The sequence below is a fragment of the Phoca vitulina genome, unplaced genomic scaffold, assembly GCF_004348235.1.
Source record: "Phoca vitulina isolate PV1807 unplaced genomic scaffold, GSC_HSeal_1.0 scaffold2, whole genome shotgun sequence".
Lineage (NCBI taxonomy): Eukaryota > Metazoa > Chordata > Mammalia > Carnivora > Phocidae > Phoca > Phoca vitulina.
The window spans coordinates 15,224,891-15,232,054 of NW_022589705.1; the positions used below are offsets into that span (position 1 = coordinate 15,224,891).

At 34.4% G+C, this 7,164-nt stretch overlaps 1 pseudogene; it reads left to right on the forward strand.

Annotated features, from left to right (window-relative positions):
* Positions 1 to 952: 952 nt before the first annotated feature.
* LOC116627242 lies at positions 953 to 1,102 on the forward strand (annotated as a pseudogene).
* The last annotated feature ends 6,062 nt before the right edge of the window (positions 1,103 to 7,164 follow it).

Here is a 7,164-nt window from a genome sequence, read left to right on the forward strand (position 1 = left end):
CAATATCCAGATAGAAGCTATGTTTTCCTGAATCTCAGACAGAAGTCAACATAGAAGGGGGCTGCAGGCACTCTACAGCTGTCAGGTAATCTTAATGAGAAAGATATCTTTTTCTTGTTATTGTAAGCCACTGAGGCTTTGGAATTGCTTGCTATCACACCACACTCTTGCAAAACTGACTAATATACTCATGTTAAATAAGCATAACTACATTAAATTTTCACATTCCCTGAAACTTTCTAATAATTCAATCTGGAATTTTGTTGTTGTTTTATGTAAAACTTAAAAATATATACTTTATAAAAGAACAGTATTTTATATATTGTGGCAGAAACAAGACATTAATTTTCCAGTTTCTACTTTTTTGGTACCAATCCCATTTTCCAGTATTTCCTAAACATTGACAATACTACATCTAAATGCAATTCATCTCATACAAGAAGGTAAAAGGAGAAGAAAGTAAGAAAGATAGAATGGCACTGTGTTTGGTGCCTTTAGACCTGGAGATAATTTCTACTAACAAATTGAATTGAACATTTCCTAGATAAGTATCTATTGAGTTTATTTTTGAGTATCTGATAAAGAAATGGATCTTACATCCCCTGAAAATAAAATAATTCCAAAACTTTTAAATAAAATTTTCATATGATGTATCTATGTTATTGTATTATAAATGGATGTCCTTTATGAACATGAAATATGAAAATAATCTTTGTTATTTCATTTTTAGACAAAAAAGTTCACCTCTTAAAAATAAATGAAATAAATGTAAATTATACAACTAAAACAGAGAGTAAATTTTAATGGAAAGGATGATGTCATGGGGCATGAATCAAATATTCAAATTATAAATTGTGGTTGACATGGCCAAACAAGTGTCAGTTTTGCAATCCAATAGGGCAACATTTTCACCATATTTCTGTGTCAACACTTTCTATAAACCTTAACTCCAATCACTTCTCACCTTTTGGTTATGATCAAGTGTAGTATCTGTTCTTATCAGTCTATAAACCTCGACTCCCAAAGATATATAAAAAGAAGTAGAATCTGAGCTCCTATAGGTTATCACATAAGATAAAAATGTTTGTGTTCAAGACACACTAGAATTACTCAATATCTTTTAAATTGAATTTATGTTATGTCATTTCCTTTGCTACAAGTCAATGGAAGCTATATTTTGCAAGGTCTCCATTCTTGATATTGTCTATGAGAAAAAAGAAAAATAAGACACATTGCAAGTTACGGTCACTTCTCAAAGTCATTCAAAAATTTTGTGTAGTTTCCTCAGTGTCTACAGATTTATTTTTAGGGATAACCTGATAATATTTTGTTACTTTTTACCAATGACTTTGTCGTTTTTAATTGGATTCTTTCACAATAAAGTATTAAAATATTTTATTGCTCATTATGATCCCTTCCAAAAGAACACATGGCCAAAAGACATCATCAAAAAAAAAAAAAAAAAAAGCAGGACCTGATTGAAGTGAAAAAATGACTTTTGTCATTTTGTAAATAGATAAGACTTCTTTCAGGACTGGCAGCAATCTCTGATGCTACCATTTGCGAAAACCAAGCTCTAAAGCAAAAAGTCACAATAAGTTGTGGATTTTCACCAAAGTACAAAAACAAAACATTTTATCAAATGTTAGAGTTTTTCAAATGTGCAAAAAGACCAAATTTTTCTAATCATTATTTTGTGGGTTTTTCTTTTGCAGAGAAATATAAAATTTAAAGATATCGGCCATGGTTGATATAGAAAGGAGCTCACACACTAAGAATTACTCTTTGACATGTGGCTATTTGACCCAGAATAGCTTGATCATTTTCAATTACAGGGGTTCAGCATTCACTGTCTCAAGGGACAGTGTTAGAAAAATAAATACAATACAAAAGAAAAAATTAACACTCAAACAAAACAGAAAATATCTCCTTCTGGACTGTGCCTTTCAAAACTTGGGCCCCAATAAGAAAATTGAAAGTATCCATGACACAAATGAAAAATTTGAGAAACTCACAAACTTAAATTGAATAAAAATATATCCTCCTTTCCTAAAGTGATTTGCAGTATTGTCTCTCTTTATATACAAGTTAGCTATGTGACAAACCAGCAAAGAAACCAAGGTGTGACCAGTCAGATAAAAAAAGCATAAGTACAATGCTAATAACACCTCCATTTCTAATAATCAAAACCTAGAACGAACACAAACCTTCATTAACAGGTAAATGGACAAACTGTTATAAAGCCAAACAATGTAATATTCATCAGCAATAATACAGAATAAACTATTGATACACACATCAACATGGATAACTCTCACACAATTATGCTGAGTGATAAAAGCCAAAGACTATGTACATTATGTATGTTTCTATTTATATAATATTTTTAAAATGCAAACTAACTTACAGTGGCAGAAAGCAGAACAATGATTTCCTTGGGACAGGGGATGAGGCATGGAGAGGGTCAAGAAGGAATGATTACAAAAGATTACAAGAAAACTTTTGGGGTAATGGATATGTTATCTTGAATGTGGTGATGGATGAAAATATACATATGTCAAAATTTATAGGATTATATACTTTTTTTTTGTGCAGTTTACTGTATGGAAATGGCACCTCGAAAAAAAAAAACAGATGAAAAACAGACCAATAAAAGAGTTAAGGTCTAAGTTGTCAAAACAGAAAATTCTTTCAAAGGCTTGAAATTTTATTGCACCATTTAAATTATTTCCATCACTTTGGAATCTTGAGTTTGTGCTCATCTTTTAATTGCCTAAAAATGTTCCTTACAACCTCTATTCATATGAGCTTGCAGCACACTTAAAAATAATGTGCAAACCAAATTACAGCAAGAACTTTATCATTTTGTCAATATCACAACATAAAACATAAAATGCAAGCAGGAGGAAAAGGTGTTAATGGGATTTTAGACAATACATGTATAAAAATATCTTCAAAGCTTTGTTATTATCCTGATTATAGAAGTACAAACATTTATACAGCTGTATCAGAATGCAGTATGTTGTTCATTTACATCTTAACAGTGTCGAATATGTTTATATCTTAGTTTAGCCAGCCCAAGAGAACTTTCTTGCATTGTTTCTTTTTTCCATTCATATTAATGTATGGAAATGTACATTGAAGAATTTTATGTTAAAACCTAAAAATTCTGCATATAAAGCAAACTGCAGTAGCAATCTCCCGAATGAAATTATAAGGAACACAGGTCATATGACTCTCTTGAAATGTGTGACCAGATGGCCGAGGGCTACTGGAACACACTACTGAAGACCTTTCTGGTGACCAATCTGTGTGGTTTTTTTTAATGCCAGGTAACTGTGACATTTCAGGAGCTATAAGCAGCACTTAGTAGTAGATGTCATGATTCTTTCCCCAACGCTATTTCATTTAGCAAGTAAAAAATAAACAACCCCAAACTCTGCCTGCGAAAATAAATAGAGCTCTTTTAAGTTTTGGAGGATTTGAGTTAAAAACATTTTCCCTGAACATCTCTATTAAAATGTGTTAATATCACAAATATAACAAATTTCCTCATTATCAGGAGTGCTTATTCTGTGTCAGGCATTGTTCTAAGTGTTATCTAGCTATTAATTCTCTCAATCCTCATAAAAACACTATAAGGTAGATAATAGTGTTATTCCAATTTAAACAGATGCAAAAACTTTGACTCAGGGAGGATTAGGTAAGAGGTTATTATGTACCAAATGTGTCCCCTGCCTCCAATTTATAAACTGAAGTCCTAACCCCCCACACCTTAGAGTGTGAACTTCTTTGGAAACAGAGCTGTTGCAGAAGTAATCTATTTAATATGAGGTCACCCTGGAGTAGGGTGAGTCCCTAATCCAATATGATTGGTATCCTTACCAAAAGGGAAATTTGGAGAAAGATGCACTCACAGGGAAAACACCAGGTGAAGAGGAGGGCAGAGATTAGGGTGAGGTAGCAGAAGCCGCGGAACACCAAAGACTGCCTGCAAACCACAAGAAACTAGGAGAGAGCCATGGAAGAGATTAGCCTTCACAGCCCTCAGAAAGAACTAACCTTACTAACACCTTAATCTCAGACTTCTAGTTCCAAGAACTGTAAGATAGTATATTTCCATTGTTTAAACCTGCCAGTTTGGGGTACTTGGTTATGACAGCTAGAAAACTCACACAGGAAAGGAATCTAAATATCTGGCTCCAGAGTATGCACTATGCTATGTAGTCCTAGCATGTATTAATGAAATTTTAATTCTAAGTCAGAAGGGGAAACACCTTAGTTCTAAGAAGGGGACCAATTGGAGGAAGGAAATTCTAGAGACAGGAACGTACTGTCGTGCCAGTGGTAGGGGGTCCAAGCATCCTGAATGAAAGGCTGGCTGGAGGGCTCCTGTGTACTGGAGATGGAGTAAGAAAAAGGAGAGGGAGGAGAACCTGGTGGAAAGTAGGGAAGATTATACTACAAGAGAGGTAAAATTAACTTACAAAAATTTCACATGTGTTTCAAATGTGCCTAAAATTTGGCTGTGCCTAAATCCTGGTGTGATGAGAAGTGTAAAAAAACATATAAGCAAACAATATTCATTGCAAACCCAAGAGGGTGGCTAAAATTACAGCAAATTTTCTCTGTGACAGAATAGCTCTCATAAGTAACCTCAAGCACGGCTGATTTAAGATTTCAGTCCTAAAATGAAATAAATAAAATAAAATAAACTTCAAAAATTAAATAAAATTAAAAATAAAAAAATAAAATTTCAGACCAGTTGACCTGAAAATGTCGATGAGCATGGCTCCTCAAATACAGAAAATACAGATCCAGAAAATAAACTTTGCTCTGAAAAATTCTCATATGTCTTAAAAAAAATTTAGGGTAGCCAGGGGTGCCTGGGTGGCTCAGTCAGTTAAGCATCTGCCTTTCGCTCAGGTCATGATCCCAGGGTCCTGGGATCGAGTCCTGCATTGGGCTCTCTGCTCAGCCGGGAGCCTGTTTCTCCCTCTCCCACTCCCCCTGCTCGTGTTCCTCCTCTCGCTGTCTCTCTCTCTGTCAAATAAATAAAATCTTTTTAAAAAAATAAGTAAATAAAAGAAGATACATAATGGACTACTCCAGCCTTATGTATCTATTGAAGGCTGGACCTCACAGGTGACAGCTGTGCTTCTAATAGTTCTTCTGTGACCTTTACATACCAAGACTTTATCATTCACAACTATGCATTTGTTGGTAAGAATTTTGGAAAACAGGAAGCTCTTCCCTCTCTCAGAGAATGTTGTTTTTCTCTAAGCTATACATCCTGATTGTAAGATACAATCCTTCCCTTCATACCCTAAATTAAGTAGAACCTTTTTTTTCCCCACTTTTCCATCCATCTGAGTTTAATACTGATGTTTGTCCCTATGGTTGTAATACACTCCTTACCCATTTAGCAGGTGTTAGACATTTCCACTTACTATTATGAATAATGCTGCTATGAACACTCATGTACAAGTTTTCATATAGTCGTATGTATTCATTTCTCTTGGGTCTATATCCAGGAGTGAAATCGCTGGGTCGTATGGTAATTCTATGCTTAACATTTTAAACAACTCCCAACATTTTCCAAAGCAGCTGTATCAGTTTACACTCCTACTGTCTACGTATGAGGATTTCAATTTCTCCATTCCAGCCAAAAACCTACTCGAATTTTTCACTGTAACTGCCCTAGCAGATGTGAAGTGGTCTCTCTTGTGATTTTGATTAGCATGTGCCTAATGGCTAATAATATTAGGCATCTCTTCAAGTGGTATTGCCATTTGTATATCTTTGTTGGAGAAATATCTCTTTATAACCTTTGTCCACTTTTAAATTCCTTTTTTCATCTTTTTATTATACATTTGGGATACAAGTTCCTTATCAGATATATGATTTGCAAATATTTTCTCCCATTTGTGGACTGGTTGTTAACTTTCTTGATAACATCATATGCAGCACAAAGTTGTGAGGTTTTTAAAAGGTTTTATGAAGTCCAATTTATATATTTTTCTTTTATTGCTTGAGGTCTTGGTGTCATAACTAAGAAAGGTTGGCCTAACTCAAGATCATGAAGATTTATTACTATAAATATAGTTTGGGCTCTTGAATTTATGCCTACCACCATTTAAATTAATTTTTATATATTGTTTAAGGCAGTACTCCAACTTCATTGTTTTTATATGTGGCTACCCAGTTGTTCTAGCACAATTGTTCAAAAGACCATTCTTTCCACTTTAAATTGTTTTGGACTCTATGAAAATCAATAAACCATAAATGTAAAAGATCATTTCTGGAGTCTTAATCCTATTTCATTGATTTATATGTCTGTCCTTTTACCAGTGCTTCTCTTTTTTGATTACTGTAGTTTTGGAGTAAGCTTTAAAGTCATGAAGTGTGAGTACTTCCAATATCTTCTTTCCAAGGTTGTCTTGACAATCCTGGGTTCCTGGCATTTTCACACAAATTCTTAGGATCAGCTTCTGCCAAAATGGCTGGAATTTTAACAGGGATTGTACTGAATTTGTTGATCAGCTTGGGGAGTATTGCTATCTAAACAATAGTAATTCTTCTGATTCATTAACATGAATTCCCATTTATTTAGATTCTTATTTTCTAACAACAAAGTTTTCTAGTTTTCAGAATACCAGTTTTGAACTTTTGTTTTTTCTCCCCCCCTGGGGTGCCGGGGTAGCTCAGTCGGTTAAGCATCTGATTTTTGATTTTGGCTCAGGTCATGATCTCAGGGTTGTGAGATCGAGCCCCCCACCGGGGCTCTGTGCTCAGCAGGGAGTCTGCTTGAGATTCTCACTCTCCCTCTCCCTCTGCCCCTGCCCCCATGCTTGCACACATGCATGCACTCTCTCTCTCTGAAATTACATATGTATGTTTATTTAATTTCTTTTAAATTCTCTGGTTAGAATCTTCAGTATAATGTTAAAGGGAAGTGGCAAGAATGGACATTTGTTTCTTCTTCCTAATCTTAGAGGAAATAATTCAGTTGTTTACCATTAGGGGTGGGTTTATCAATGAAGCCTTTTAGCTGGTTGAGGATGTTTTCTCCTATTCCTATTTTGTTAAATGTTTTTAATCATTAAACTGTGTTATATTTTGTCAATTGATCTTCTTGTGTCTATTGACATGATCACTTTTTTT